Raw genomic sequence first — 16,705 nt, 5'->3', positions numbered from 1 at the left:
ATATGTCAGTAATTTTACCTGTTTGTTTTTTTATGGCACATTAATTAGGTTATTCTGTAAAAACAAATAAAAAATAAATAGAAAAAAACATTATAATATTAACATTTTCATATAAAACTTTTTAAAATAATTTTGTTTTGAATTTTTAGATCTGAACTAAAATCTGAATGTGAAAAACAACAGCGATGTTTCTACAGACTGAAATAAAATCAGAAATACTCTGATATAATATAAATATTCATAAAAACAGCATTGATCCAATATTGTTAACCAAAATGATCATGATTTTAGGAGTATTACTCAGTACATCAGTAAAGTTTGATTTGAAATGTGACTCTTGCAGTTTTTTTGTAATTACAGTATGACAATAAACATGATTTACTTGTTTTCAAAAACTGGTTTATTTCCTGAACCACGTGAAGATGAATATAAATGGAAAGTTGCATAAACAGCTTCTAATGTTTGACTGAGAATATGAACAATAGTCTGACTGTAGAAATCAGGATATGAGAGGGATATGTCTGTGGGGGGAACAGGGTTCATTTATCGTTCCACGAGGAAAGGTTCAATGTACTTAGGGCTGAGCTTTTTGCAGGGTTGTTTCAGACGGATATCTCTGGTAGATAGCCATACCAGTTGACCAGGTCGGTACATGGGGTTCGGCCTTCGATGCGTATCAGCAAAGAGTTGTTGACGATTCACGGCTTGTTGGAGATGCTGATGGGCCTGGTCCCAAACCCTCTCACTGTTTTCGAACAAGGTATTGACAGCAAGGACTTCCGAAGGCTCACCTGACCAGGGAAACAGCGGAGGCTGATAACCTAGGACACATTGAAATGGGGTACGGTTAGTGGATGAGTGACGTATTCAGCCCAGATGAGGTAATGGTTCCACAGGTTTTGGTTTTGATGGCAGAAAGTTCATAAGAAGCGACTGATATCCTGAATTTTGCGCTCAGTTTGTCCATTTGTCTGGGGATGATAACTAGAAGTGACTGACAGTGACATTGAGTAATGAGAAGAAAGCTCGCCATACCCGGGAAATGAACTGTGGTCCACGGTCAGACACAATGTCTTATGGGATCCCAAAGTTCAGAAACACATGTTTGAAAAGGAGTTCAGCAGTCTCAAAGGCTATTATGATGTAATTGTTCTGATGATTTTATATTTGTATAAATGTATGTTTTAACACTGAGATATGATTTTCAATAAATGTTTATGAAACTACAATTGTTACTTTATTTCAACAATGCACAGCTGATACTAATCGTCTATTAAACTATACGATGTGAAAAAATATAATACAAGAGGTGGAACATTAAGATACAATACATTTTATAAGTCACTCTTTATGGTATAGTTCACTTTAAAATGCAAAATCTGTCATCATATACTCAGTCTCAAGTTGTATTAAACCTGTAAGAATTTCTTTCTTCTACTGAACACAACGGAAAATATTTTGAAGAATGTTTTTAATCAAAGAGTTAACCGTCCCTTTTCTGAGGCGTTTATGACCAGTAGTGGCAGTGTAATCATCACTGATAAAGTGCCAGCCACAGACAAATGTGCTGCCTCTAATGATCGTAAACTTTTGTCCTTCTACTCGTCTAATAGCATATATCCACTTCTTCCTCAGACATTTATCGCTAGGAAAACCGTTTGAAAACTCAAATATGGTTGAGGCTGCTTATTATTTTTGCAATGAGGGACACTACAGTGTTTTTAAGTCTGGGTAATTTTATAGAATTCTTTATCCAAACAAAGTCTTCTTCACCTGTTTTTTTCTGACTGTGCTGAACCCGATGAGTATTTTTTCTGTCCAATGCAAATTCAAGCAGTAAACATAAATGCACAGCAATGTGAAGGGGTAGACATGACACACACACACACACACACAGAGAGAGAGAGAGAGAGACATTTCTGCAAATGTATGTTACATAATTTATAAAAGCAGACAATTCAAAAGATATCAGACAACAACAAAATCCAACCTTTGACAAAAATATTGATTTTTTATATTTTTAAAATGATTAAATACATGTTCAAAAAACATATATCAAACTTGTGAAGCTGAAACATGAAGAAAAATTGACTTGAAACTGATCTGAAAATGAATGCGTCCCTGTGGATCTCTGCTGGATATGTGTGGTCATTGCACTTTATTTCTTCAGCTATAGCTCATACAGTTTTTTCTCAAAGCTGCAGATATTCTCTAACACATGAGCCAATATCCACAAACCTTTTATATTTCATTAAGGTCATAATTTCAGTGATTTTTTTTTCCATTAAAATGAAGGGAGAGAGAGATTAATAAAACAGTATAATTAAAAGTGAGTGAAGTGACATTCAGCCAAGTCTGGTGACCCATACTCAGAATTTGTGCTCTGCATTTAACCCATCCGAAATGCACACACACAGAGCAGTGAACACACACACACACACACACACACACTGTGAGCACACACCCGGAGGAGTGGGCAGCCATTTATGCTGCAGCGCCCGGGGAGCAGTTGGGGGTTCGATGCCTTGCTCAAGGGCACCTAAGTCGTGGTATTGAAGGTGGAGAGAGAGCTGTTCATGCACTCCCCCCACCCACAATTCCGTCCGGCCCGAGACTAGAACCCACAACCCTTCGATTGGGAGTCCAACACTCTAACCATTAGGCCACGACTTCCCCAAGGGTCAAGGGTCTTCACAATAGTGAATAAATAAATTTGCAGTAACTACTAATGTGTTTTAACCCTCTGGCTCTCTTCGTTTAGGAGTCACACTTACCTTCTTCACAGTCAAAAGTGACGAAGCCTTGAAATGTAACTTTTATTTTCTTCAGGAAAACTATTTTCTCCATTAGAATTAATATATATTTTTTTATCTCTTTATTTATTTACTATTAAATAAATGCAATATTTCACATTAAAATAGAGTGAAAGCATTTAAAATAAAAATAAAAATTATGTGAGAATTGGGAAATCTGGAGGCATTAAAAAGTAAAAACTTGTGTAATGTTGTTGTGACCTCGTGTATTAACACCTTATATAGATATATACAGAGGCTTTTGGATTCCCATAGTGTTTTAGACCTCATCTCCTCATTTTTTTTAGGTTTTGCATTTAGATCTATATCTAGACATTACTTTTTGTCAAGGTTTAGATATTTTTGGTTAGATAAGTATCAGGTTTTACATTATGATTACACTGTGAAACATCATAGCCCAAATAAGTTATATGAACTTACTTTTCCTCTTTAACTTAAATTGTCATTTTAAGTTTTGGATACTGAACTTAAGTTTATAAGTTATTGAAAATTTAAACGTGAAGTAATGTGTTGTCTTGACTTCTTCTGAGTTTTGTCTGGCTTGTAAAAGTTCATTTAACTCGTGTCTGTAAGTTATATGTTGGGGAGGGGCGATACACGGAGAGCGCGAAAAGCGAAATACAGAGAGAAGTCATCGCCATTTTGAGTTAACGCAGCTGCCTGGAGACCTTACACGAATTTGTGTCGAGAAACACAAAGAATGCGAGGAAAGAGAGTTTTTGTTTTTTTATTTGTAATGATAAATTAATATGACACCACAAGTTTTTCCCTCGTTAATTCACTGTTCCAGAGCCTCAAACGCTAAAATAGTTATCTCACTTTGGTTCACAGTAATTATATTTTAGTTGGTCTTCGACCTGAAGTCTGCAGGTATTATTATTTATTGCACTGACCGTGCTCCGCGAGTGTAAGACCGTTGGTCAGTTGAGCCACCGTCTGTGAACAGCCGGTCAAGCCTGCCGTCGCCTGGACTTTGCTGCACGAGTGCACGTCTGTTTGTGGATGTACGTTATGTTAAGGTGTCGCCATACATTAAGCTTCCAAAAATCGTCTTTCTCTGCTTTTTGGCCATGCCACGCATTTGTACTGTAATTAAAAAATAGACAAATGTTCAAATCCAGGCAGCGCTGGCTTGACCGGGTGTAACGTTACACAGATGAAGACGCACTTGACTGGGGCAATATAAGGACACGGGTTTTTCCCTCGCTAATTTTACTAGAGCCTCAAATGCTAAAATAGCTTAATATTTCACTTCGGTTTTCAGTTTATATATTTTAGTTACTTTTAAACGTTACTGACAGCTGTTTGTCTACTGATTTTTGTATAACATAATGTCATATGCTTATTTCGTATCGCATCTACTGATATGCTACTGCTTTTTCACACCTGCTTTTTACAGCTCTTCCTCTTCAAAGTTATTGTCAGCCTAAGATATAAGGTTAAGGTTGTCACCCTGCAGAGTTTTCAAGAAGCTGATTTTAAGGACATTCATGTTACAATGAGGTACAGTTAACACATCCTTACTGATATTAAAATCGTTTGCTGTTTAACTTGTATATTTTTTGCAGGACTAATGAAGTCACACAACATATTTAATGCAGACCATGCAATTATTTTTGTACAATTTCATTTGCTTAGTCTATATTGCTTCTACTAATATGCTACTGCTTTTCCACACCGTTACAGCTGTTGATTCCTCTTCAAAGTTATTTTCACTCTAAAGATATAAAGTGTCACCCTAAAAAGTTTTCAAGAAGCTGTGTGAAGGACATTCATTTTACAATAAGGTAATTGTGAACTTGCTTATTTTTAAAACATTCTTTATTCTTGATTTTATTACTTGTCATGACCTCTATATATGACCTCTTTAATCATTTACGTTATATGATGGCATGTGATTTATTGATATATGATTATTTTTCATCTGTATATATATATATATATATATATATATATATATATATATATATATATATATATATATATATAGGATTCACTCAGTATTGTTTATAATTGTATGTAGGACACAAATTGGAACAGAAGAAAAGCTGCCTTGGCCTTCTACGCTTCCTTTCAGAGGAGACTTCTGAGATAATCAAGATGTGTGATGTCAGAAAATATATTAAAATCTTGTGAATGTACTGATGATACTGAATTAATTGTAGAGCAGTATGTGTAGGGAAAAAGTAAATCAGCTTAACCATTACAATATATTTATTATTATTATTATTTTATCCCAGAATCCGTAATAATTTATGCTAAAATGCTTTTTTGACTGTCAGTCAATCTAAGTACTATACTATATATCAGATCATGTCCTCAATAATATCATGTACAAATCTAACAAAATATTAAAGGTTTTTTTTTGTTTTTTTTTTTTTTGCTTTGTCTGGAATCTCCAATGCTGAATGTTGGTCAATTGTTTACTATAAGGAAAAACTTTTATATATAAAAATAAAAAAAATACTTTGAGCATTTATTGGAAATAGACCAATTTCACATGTGTGTTCTTATTGCTTTTAGTGAGCGTTTACAACATGAGTATTGTTCAACACAGTCAATGTCCATGTATTGTGCAAATCATTCAAAGGTCAGAAAGCTACATGTACTTGTTTATATAGAGAACACTTACAATCTTTAAAGTGATTGATGAGCCATTATTTTGTATCATTACACATGGCCTGCCACTCCTCATTGTTCCACAATTCATGCCTTTTTCTTTCCCCCTCAGTTGTATTTTACATCTACCTTTCTTCTAGTTCTGTATATTATTAGAGAAACTTTGATGTTTTGATGAAATGGTAGCACTTGTGTTCTTAAATGGCTTTTAAAAACCTGTTTTATTACAAGAATTTGTATTCTCAAACCAATGTTAAAGCTTGTACAACATTACTTGAATTTTTGAATATTTCAATAAATTTTTTACATTTTTGAGCAGACCAGTTACAAGTCTATTTATTATGATTTGAGTTTTCTTGAACCGATAATGTAACATAGTAAGTTGTTTTAACTCAGAGCATCAAGTTTAAACAACAAATGACCATTAGTTTAATAAATTGTAAAACTTAACTTCTTGAGTTGAAACAGAGTATCTGTAAGTTGAGTTAACTCACATTTTTAAGGCAGCAGGTGAACTTTCGTTTCTAAGTTTAACCAACTTGAAATGTTTTAACAGTGTACAGTCAATCATTAAAATCTTGTTAGAAAGGGAACACATAGAAAGCATTTTTGTTACTCAGTATTTGATAATTAAAAAAATAAATTAAACAAAATAAGGAATGTGATAATTCGAATCACTATACAAACATTTTGTAATTCATTAATATTTTATTCAATGTACCTCAATATTATACCAACTTTTAAAAACTATAAAACTATTCATGTCACAATTTTAATGCAACATCTACAAGGCTACCTCAAACATAAACCATTAGAAGACGTAATTGTCACGGTTGGTAAACCATGATCTCTGGGTTTTAGCTGGATTTGAATGTTGATGATTTGGCGTGATCTTGGATCATTTGGTTCTTCGAAGCTCATCCTGGAGCTGCTGTCATAGCAACAAGTTTGTAAACTTAAACCTGCTTGGGAGCAGCTTATTTCATGTAAACAGGATTAGATCGCTTCTTTTCAACCAGAACTCATACTCAAAATATGTCTGCTACCACCGCTACTTTATTACAAGAGTATCGTACTGATCCAGGGACAATAATTTAAAATAATAATCATTTAAAAAAATAATTTAAAAATAATATAAAAATGCTGTGTAGTCCATAACAGCCTACTATAGACACAGCCAGTTTTACTCACTGAAATATTTATTTGTCATAAAAGTATTACTTCATAATTGTATTAGAGTCTTACACACTATACAGATAATAGAGTCGTGCATTATTTTGAGTGATGAGTGCTATTATAAGAGTGGCTTGATGTAGTGCAGGAGATGCAGATAACATGATATTGACCCTTAAGAAACTTTCATTAAAGGGGGGGTGAAATGCTATTTCATGCATACTGAGTTTTTTACACTGTTAGAGAGTTGGATTCCCATGCTAAACATGGACAAAGTTAAAAGTTGTACGTTTGAAGGAGTATTTCTGTTCCAAAAATACTCCTTCCGGTTTGTCACAAGTTTTGGAAAGTTTTTTTCGAGTATGGCTCTGTGTGACGTTAGATGGAGCGGAATTTCCTTATATGGGTCCTGAGGCACTTCTCCTGGAAGAGCGCGCGCTCCCATATAGCAGAGCAGAGACATTCACTGATCAGAGCGAGAGCGTCGCGAAATGTCACAAAAGGAGTGTGTTTTTGGTTGCCAGGGCAAGACAACCCTGCACAGTTTACCATTGTTTATTTCTTAAGGATGATGCAATCCCAACGAAAAAGGGTCACGATCGTGTGTTGGAACCGCAGGCGGTGAGTAAAACTGCTTCAAATATCTCTGCCTCCTTGTTAATGCGTCCCCTTCCAATGTTCCATTCCATGAACATTTAACTGTTCATGAGGTAGATTGCCTGGGGAAAGAAACTGTTTTTGTGCCTTGCTGTTCTGGTGTTTGCGGCTCTGAGACGCCGGCCAGATGGCAAAAGTTCAAAGATGGGGTGACTTGGATGTGAGGGATCCAGAGTGATTTTATGAGCCCTTTTCCTCACTCTGGATGTATACAGTTCTTGAAGGGTGGGCAGGGGAGCACCAATAATCCTTTCAGCAGTCCGAACAGTTCTCTGTAGTCTTCTGATGTCCGATTTTGTTGCTGAGCCAAACCAGACAGTTATAGAAGTACACAGTACAGACTAATTGACGGCTGAGTAGAACTGTTTCAGCAGCTCCTGTGGCAAGTTAAACTTCCTCAGCTGGCGAAGGAAATACAACCTTTGTTGGGCCTTTTTCACAATGGAGTCAAAGTGATTGTCCCACTTCAGGTCCTGAGAGATGGTGGTTCCCAGGAATCTGAATGACTCCACTGCAGTCACAGTGCTGTTCATGATGGTGAGTGGGGAAAGTGCAGGTGGGTTTCTCCTAAAGTCCACGATCATCTCCACTGTTTTGAGCGTGTTCAGCTCCAGGTTGTTGAGACTGCACCAGACAGCCAGCTGCTCAACTTCTTGTCTGTAAGCAGACTCATCACCGTCCTGGATGAGGCCGATGACTGTAGTGTCATCTGCAAACTTCAGGAGCTTGACAGAGGGGTCTTTAGAGGTGCAGTCGTTGGTGTACAGGGAGAAGAGCAGAGGGGAGAGAACACATCCCTGAGGGGCGCCAGTGTTGGTGGAGCAGCTGTTTGATGTGAATTTCCCCAGTCTCACTAACTGTTGCCTGTCTGTCAGAAAGCTGGTGATCCACCGACAGATAGAGCTAGGAACAGAGAGCTGGGTCAGTTTGGTCTGAAGGGTTGTTGGGATGATGGTGTTGAAAGCCGAACTAAAGTCCACAAACAGGATCCTCACATAAGTCCCTGTTTTGTCCAGATATTGCAGGATGAAGTGCAATCCTATGTTGATAGCATCATCTACGGACCTGTTTGCTCGGTAAGCAAACTGCAGGGGGTCCAGTAAGGGTCCAGTGATGTCCTTCAGATAACCCAGAACCAGTTTTTCAAACGACTTCATGACGACAGATGTTAGAGCCACAGGCCTGTAGTCGTTAAGTTCTGCTATCTTGGGTTTCTTTGGGATGGGGATGATGGTGGAGCGTTTGAAGCAGGAAGGCACTTCACACAACTCCAGGGATCTGTTGAAGATCTTTGAAAAGATGGGGGCCAGCTGGTCAGCACAGATTTTCAGACAGGCTGGTGTAACACCATCTGGGCCTGGTGCTTTTCTTCTTTTGTTCTTCTTGAAGACCTGGCGCACATCATCTTCACAGATTTGAAGAGCAGTAGGTGTGGAACGGGGGATTGCAGGAGGTGTTAATGGTTGTGCAGGAAGATGGTCAGAATGGGTGTTGGGGGTTTCAAATCTGCAATAAAACTCATTCAGGTCGTTAGCAAGCCGTTGATTAGCCTCAGTGCAAGAGGATGGTGTCTTGTAGTTTGTGATGGCCCTCAGTCCTCTCCAAACTGAAGTTGAGTCATTGGAAGAAAACTGGTCTTCCAATTTTTTAGCGTAGGTCTTTTTAGCCGCTCTGATCTCTTTGTTCAGTGTGTTCCTGGCCTGATTGTACAAGACCCTGTCCCCATTTCTGTAGGCATCCTCTTTAGCCTGACGAAGATGTCTGAGTTTTACTGTAAACCATGGCTTATCGTTGTTGAATGTTAAATAAGTCCTGGTAGGAATGTAAACATCCTCACAGAAACTAATATAGGATGTTACGGTCTCTGTGAGTTCGTCCAGATCGGTGGTAGCAGCTTCAAAAACACTCCAATCAGTGAGGTCAAAACAAGATTGTAAATCCTGCTCCGTTTCGCTGGTCCTTCTCTTCACAGTCCTTACTACAGGTTTAGCAGATTTAAGTTTCTGTTTGTAGGATGGTATAAGATGAATCAGACAGTGATCAGAATTTCCCAAAGCTGCTCATGGAACAGAGTGATATGCGTCCTTTATTGTGGTGTAGCAGTGATCCAATATATTACTGTCTCTGGTAGGACATGTAACATGCTGTCTGTATTTTGGCAGTTCACGGGAAAGATTGGCTTTATTAAAGTCCCCAAGAATGATTAAAACAGAGTCCGGGTGTTGTTGTTCTGTCTCTGTAATCTGATCAGCGAGTTTCTGTAAAGCTGAGCTCACGTGCGCTTGCGGATGGATGTAAACACTAACCAGAATGAACGAATGAAACTCCCTCGGCGAATAGAACGGCTTGCAGTTGACAAACTGCATTTCTAGATCAGGACAGCACATCTTCTTTAACACAGTTACATCTCTACACCATCGCTCATTGATGTAAAAGCATGTCCCGCCGCCGCGCGATTTCTGAGTAGACTCTGATTCGCGATCCGCTCTGAACAGCTGAAAGCCCGGCAGATGGAGCGCGCTGTCCGGTATGGCGTCATTTAGCCAGGTTTCCGTGAAACACAGAGCAGCAGAGTGTGTGAAATCCTTATTTGTCCGAGAGAGCAGAAGGAGTTCGTCTGTTTTGTTAGGTAGAGAGCTGAGATTTGCCAGATGGATGCTAGGCAACGGCGTTCTAAATCCACGCTTCCCCCGTCTGCGCGTCCTGAAGCGCTTGATCAGCGCCGCCGCTCCTCCGATAACAACGTTCAGTAAAATGTCTGAATAATTTAAATCTGGTAAAAGATCTTGTGGTGTGTTCTGCCGAATGTTCAGCAGTTCATCCCTGGTGAAACTGATAGTGTTTGTTAAACAAAAAACAGGAAAAACGAACAAAAACAGTACAAACACTGGAGAGCCAAACACTGAAGCAGCCATGCGCGGCGCCATCGAGTACAAGATTTTTCAAGATAGTACAAGATATATATATAAGGCAGTTCTTAAGGCGAAAGGGGGTCAAACACAGTATTAGTATGGTGTTCCTAATAATCCTTTAGGTGGGTGTATGTAATGTTCGAACATTCTGACACGCGCACGTGATTGGACAGAATGTGAGGCTTAGTTTATCATTGATCACTTGATTCTCTGAAAACAATACGTGCTCCAGCACACAGCTTCATGAGAAATTGCGCTGCTTATGCACTTTGAAGCTTCAGTGTCATATGTAACATCACTAGCATAAGGTAAGATTTGCAAGTGTAATTTTAATTACCAAATGCAAGAGAAGATTCGTAAAGATGGAAATCGCGTTTAAGTGTAAAAAGAAAAAAAAACTTTTGCAAGTGTTTTCATGTACTGTGAAACAGCAGAAAAATAAAGGTCAAAAGAATACAGGTCATGTTTATTTTGCATTAGTTTGAAGCCGCCGCTTCATAATACATGAACTACACTTATGAAAAACAGTAAAATGTTGCAAGTCTTTTTTACGTGTACTTGAAACAATTTCAAGTCTGCTCTTGAGTTTGCAAAATTAATTTAGGCTTGCAACCTTGTATACACTTTCACAAATCTTACCTCGTGCATGCAAATCTTTTTGGCATCATTTTGCCTTTATAATACAGTATAAAATGTTTTAAACATCAATTCATATGAGTAAATTAGCTGTGGTGTTTATCACAGTATCCTAGACTTAATTAGCATTGGCAATCTATTTATAAAACACTTAACTTATACTTTTGATGTTAAATATTGATTGAAAATGTTTGTTCTAAATATTTAAATGTACTGCTTTTTATTTAAATGTTCAGAGTCCTTTTTTTGTCATACAAATGTTGCTAAACCTGCTAAGTTCTGTAACTTAATATACTATTGTGATGAAAATGTAAGTAATTATCACATGAGACTGTTGTACTGTCAGTAATATATAGCCTAGGCTGTGGTGTGTATGTGTAAAAAGCATCAAAACTGACATAACTGAGAATTATCTAATGACTTTAATTGAACCAACAAAAAAAAAAAAATACAAAGTGAACAGAAGAACTATTGAAAACCAATTGCAAAGCATTAACATATAAACACCAATCAATTAACTATATTAACAAGGCCACAAATTAAACAACAAAATAACAAATATTGAACAAATAATCTTTTAATAATGGGGGAACAACTATTCCCTTAACCTATTCAATTTGAACTTATATCATTTAAGATCTATTCTTCGATACTTAGCACCCGGTTGTTCATATGTTTAATTTTCATTTTTATTGGCAGCTGTTCCACAAGGTCCTCAACGTCTCCTGAATACATTGTGTCTGGGACAACATACTCCTCATAATCGACCTCCAGAAGCACGATCGCACCCATTCCTGAAGATACTCAACCACCTCCACCGTCTCCTCCATGAAATCTGTGTTTTTACAGCAGGCATGTTTAAATGCATGTTTTACATGTGGCAGATGTGTGTAGTGATGGGAGGGGCTGGAGTTTGAGAGAGACTGATTTAAAGAAATAATATTCTGCATTACATAGTGTACCTTAACAGTGGTGTAACTGTTTGTGGTGTTTGGGCGGAGGTGGGTCAGCTCCACTGTGTCTCCATTCAACACCTGGATAAGAGCCTCGTCTCTCCACAGAGAAACCTCCACTGCTCTTGATTTGCAGTTTATCTTAAAGTCCAGGACGGGCACTTTACCAAACTGCACCTGTGCCATCCTCACCTCCTGCAACTACAATCACATACCAGAGGTAATATTACTGTCCTTCTGTTACAGTACAGTACAGTACTCGAACATGCCCCCACCAAAAAATACCAGAGGTAATATTACTGTCCTTCTGTTACAGTACAGTACAGTACTCGAACATGCCCCCACCAAAAAATACCAGAGGTAATATTACTGTCCTTCTGTTACAGTACAGTACTCGAACATGCCCCCTCCAAAAAATACCAGAGGAAACATAACTGTCCTTCTGTTACAGTACAGTACAGAACTCGAACATGCCCCAACCAAAAAAGCATGAAGGTTGCCCACATATCTTTCATGCTATATTCTGCAGATGTATCATATCCCGCAAAGGATAGTTCAACCCAAAATGAATATTGTCATCATGTATTCAGCCTCAAGTTGTTCCAAACCTGTATGAGTTTCTTTGCTCTTCTAAATCTGATTGTAAGATTGTTTGTAACCTGACAGTTCTGGAGCACCATATATATATATATATATATATATATATATATATATATATATATATATATATATATATATATATATATATATATATACACTGCAGTTTGATTGATATTACACTATTTAGCACTTTTTTTCGTACTATGAAAGTCAGTGGTGACCTAAAACTGCTTGATTACAAACATTCTTACATATAACAACTTTTGTGATCAGCAGAACAAAGAATTTGATCAATTATGAAAATTTGGGGTAAACTATTCCTTAAGAGCAATTTTGTAAACATTCAACAAACATTCATTTTTTTTAAGGTTTATTAAATTTGCATTTGATCATGAGAATGTAGAATGAGAGGCCTCTGTTAAATGTACTTACTTCCTCCATCAATCTCTCCCAGGAGACTGACATACTCTTCTTCAGAAGGGTTCACTTTGTCCTCTGAGACCAGAGGGGAACAAGGATCTCTGGCCCTTCTCTCCTGATCTTCAGTGAGACTCAGTGGGGAGGTTTTACATTTGCTGGTTGCTGATTTTACAAATATAGTTTGCTTTCCATATTTGCTAGATATGGTGTGGTTTTTTACCACATAGCTGTCCCCTTCTTCGAATTCCGGGGTCTCTCCTATGGTGTAGCAAATGAAAAATAAATCACTTAAAGTAATTCAAACTCAGTAAAACACTAAGTATGTGGATAAAACGTTTAGAGGGATCATGAACTGCATGTTTAAATGATCTTCTGATTTAAATACTCCAATTAAAGGGATGTGTCTCCTTAAAGACTTCAGTGTAAATGCCCACTGCTATGATTAATATTTCTTCATACAAAGTCTGTATCACACGAGGAACTCTTTTGAAAATATCCTTTACATTAGGATCCTTTGAAAGGTAATATTAAGGCCCTATATGCAGTTTAGGCAAAAATAAAGGACCCGGCTTTTATTTGAGGAATTATGGTATTTCTTGTGAAGTAAATATTTAAGATTAAATTATCCTTCATATTTAATTCTTCAAATCCTTTCAGAATGGGTTTTATAAATGTCATGTCTTCATAATCTTTTAAAAATCACTCGTTATTTGAAATCCGTAAAAAAAAAAAAAAAAAAAAATCAGAAAATTATTTTTCCAGTCAGAAACTCTTCTCTGACCAAATCCTGTCAGAATAGGGTCTATTATATTACAGTCTCTGCCTATCCTGCCACTGTCATATAGGCCCTTATCACTTTAAATATATATATATATATATATATAGGAAGAATTTATTTTGTATTTGAAAGTTTGAACTTTTAATCACTGTTTGTAGTAAAGTCAAGCTGACTCACCTCAGAAAAGATGTGGTTGTTGCTGCTGCAGAGTAGTCTGTGAATCAAGCGAGAGGGGGTCAGTGGGACAGGGCTCTTAAACTTAGCAGTGGTCCAATCAGATGACGTCACCGAGGCGCATGGATACGAGAGGGTAAACTTCCTCTCTCTCTGTCTCTATCTCTCCCTTCCTCCCTGTGTGTGTATTTATAAATATTTGATTGTAATTGTTTGTGGGCCAAATGTTCTCACTTATTCGGTTGTTAAGTGATGTAAGAAGCGCGGTTTCCGGGTCCAAGCCTCAACTCGCTTCACTTGAGAATATGACCTCAGCAGCCGTTTATGAGCACTGTTTATTCATATTAATCATTTAAGCTAAACGCTTCCAAACTTACGGTGTACACTACAGTCTACGTGCTCACAGCGTCCCAAACACAAATATTTGTTTTTTATATATATATATATATATATATATATATATATATATATATATATATATATATATATATATATAGTGACATGACCCAAACGAGGGAAATGAGCAGGCAGAAGGCAGTAGTGAAGTTTCAATAAACAAACATTTTATTCAAAAGAAAATATAGTTACAAAGAAAACAAACATTAACATGTTAAACAGATATAGCAGACCTTCAATGCAATTACCCACAAAGAAAAAATGTAAACAAAAACAATCAAAAATAAAGAAACAAGACCTACAGATGGCCACAGGTTACCTAGATTGTGAAAAAAACAGAAATGGCAACCGTGCTCCCACTGCAATCAAGCTCACGGCAATCACACTGCAAGCCTAAAGGGAAGAAAAAATAAAGTGACCAAACCACCACACCACTGCTATCCACCAGTGAAGGCAACCCCGCAGCCACCGTCAGGTCAAAAGAAATCTACAACAAAGAAACACAACAAACAATAGCATTAACAGTGGGTAATGCAAATAGGACAAATAAGGCAACACTGTAAAATAACAATGTTCTACTTCATCCCTTTTTTTGTCTTTAGTGTGACCTCAGTTCTCCCTTAGCCCACTCCGGTCCAACATCCAACCAAAAAAAAGAACACAAACAATCTTAATTCACCCTAAAAATAAACGGTAATCGTGCATCCCTCTACCATCCGTTATTTTGGTTTATGACACTCGGGCAACCATCCAGCCAAAATACTCCTAAATGATGCATCATATGTTCAGCACTCAACAACGTTCCAATATTTGATGTATGACTGCACAAACGATCCTTACACATTTAGTCGATTGCCACCATGCAACACAGACAAGCTGCGACTTCAATTTCAATGACCAGGAAGACGTACAACACACAGAGAGCCAGCACATTATTTAACATCTACGTGTGCAAAACATACTAATCTAACATGTATAATGCCATACCTTAGATTTGCCGTGACTTTCCTTCATAAATCTTCAACGGAACAAAGGCGGAAGTGAACGAACAAATCTCCTTACTTCCTTTTATAGAACTAAGGCTAATGGGATTTGTAGTTCTAAAACACGCCCCGTTACAATCTATTTGTATTTTCATTGTCTGGCTATCTGGGACTTCGGTATGGAGTTAAAGGTTAAGATTATAACTTTTTCGCTAGTATTCTATCACATTGTGAGTTTATATTAGCACCTTTTATTGTTTTCACGTGGTAACTGATAGAGCGTTTGGACACGGAAGCGCTGCTACGTGACGTCAGACTTAACAAGCGAATAGAGGGAAATATCATGACAACCAACTAGTAAGAACATTGTACTGGTGAATTTATTGCATTGTCTTTGAAGTCTATGAAGTAGAGCCAATCAGACAAATAAAACAGCTGTGTGGGTATTCGAAATGATGGAACTACATGAAAAATAAAACCATGAATTGAAGTCATGTAAAGATCTTTTGAACTCTAAAGTGTTTTCCATTAACGTTGGTTATAATTATAATATATCTATGTAAGCAGTGTTTCCCTCAGAGCTTTCAGAGACAATGATGGTTGGACCTCAGTTAAGGGGAACGCAAAGAGGGTCCTGGGGTATGCACCCCCGGCCGGAAATGTGTACATGTTTAAGTCAAATGCATTCTGGTGCACTCTGAGAGCAACATTAAGAGGTTAAATTTATGCTGCTATATTTATAGCATATATTTCACATATGCATAGCCTTCATGTCAACTTATCTGTATTTCCTCCATTTAAATTGCATAGCCTAAGGCAAAGATTTTAGAGCATATAGTGCTCTATAGCCTACCTATAGTGAGAGATACAGATGCTATCATTTTAGGTTATAGTTCAGTTATAGGTTCAAAGAGGACATGTATCATATTGTAGAGCTTAGATTCTCTGCCCAAGCCCGAGCTCGGGCTCGACCTGATCCGACCCGACCCGACCCGCGGGCCGGGCAGATATTTCCTGCTACCGTCCTCAGGCCGGGTCGGGTCGGGCTCTTTATAAAGCACGTCACGTGTCATGCGCAGCGTCTCGTCCACTCGCAGTCTTGCATGCGTGACGCATCACACCTGCTGTGCGCGCTGTAGCCTACTATTCAGTAAATTGAATGCAACATGGAGCTTGAAGAAGCAAAGAAAAAAAAAAAAGGAGAATTAACTTTATGCAAGTTTGGAGGAAAATCGGAGGTATGGAAACATTTTAAACTAGTCGTGGGGAGTGACAACATATGTGTTGGCTTTGTCTCGTGCATTAAATGCGGCACGCATATATATATATATATATATATATATATATACACTAAGTAGACATCCAAAACGCCGCTTTTACCGCCACACATACCGCTGTGGCGGCGGTGTAAAGTGCATTTGCAGCCTGTGTCCGCTGAGTGGCGCTTTAATCACAAGTTATCAAACAAGCACATCAAAGCACATTTTCGCAAATAGACTTCAGTTTTGCCTCGCTGATGTGTTACATTTGACTGCTTCAGTTACAAAAAATGAAAGAAAAACATCCATCCATCCATCATCTTCCGCTTATC

The 16,705-nt window shown here is 37.6% G+C and overlaps 1 protein-coding gene and 2 long non-coding RNA genes across 3 annotated transcripts in view; all 3 read right to left on the bottom strand.

The window, feature by feature from the left end:
* LOC113063326 (nesprin-2-like) overlaps positions 1-16,705 on the bottom strand; it is a 603,140-nt gene that overhangs the window by 122,629 nt on the left and 463,806 nt on the right. The gene's annotated exons all lie outside the window — the stretch shown is intronic.
* LOC113063345 (uncharacterized) lies at positions 11,323-13,774 on the bottom strand. The gene is made up of 3 exons (XR_003278673.1): positions 13,739-13,774; positions 12,796-13,041; positions 11,323-11,964 (listed from the first exon to the last, which is right to left on the bottom strand). It is a non-coding gene; the product is annotated as an uncharacterized LOC113063345 (long non-coding RNA).
* LOC113063347 (uncharacterized) lies at positions 14,248-15,046 on the bottom strand. The gene is made up of 3 exons (XR_003278675.1): positions 14,845-15,046; positions 14,740-14,759; positions 14,248-14,618 (listed from the first exon to the last, which is right to left on the bottom strand). It is a non-coding gene; the product is annotated as an uncharacterized LOC113063347 (long non-coding RNA).

The sequence above is a fragment of the Carassius auratus genome, chromosome 45 (genome assembly GCF_003368295.1).
Source record: "Carassius auratus strain Wakin chromosome 45, ASM336829v1, whole genome shotgun sequence".
Classification (NCBI taxonomy): Eukaryota; Metazoa; Chordata; class Actinopteri; order Cypriniformes; family Cyprinidae; genus Carassius; species Carassius auratus.
The sequence above is the reverse complement of the archived record's forward strand: the minus strand, read 5'-3'. Positions and strand labels throughout refer to the sequence as shown.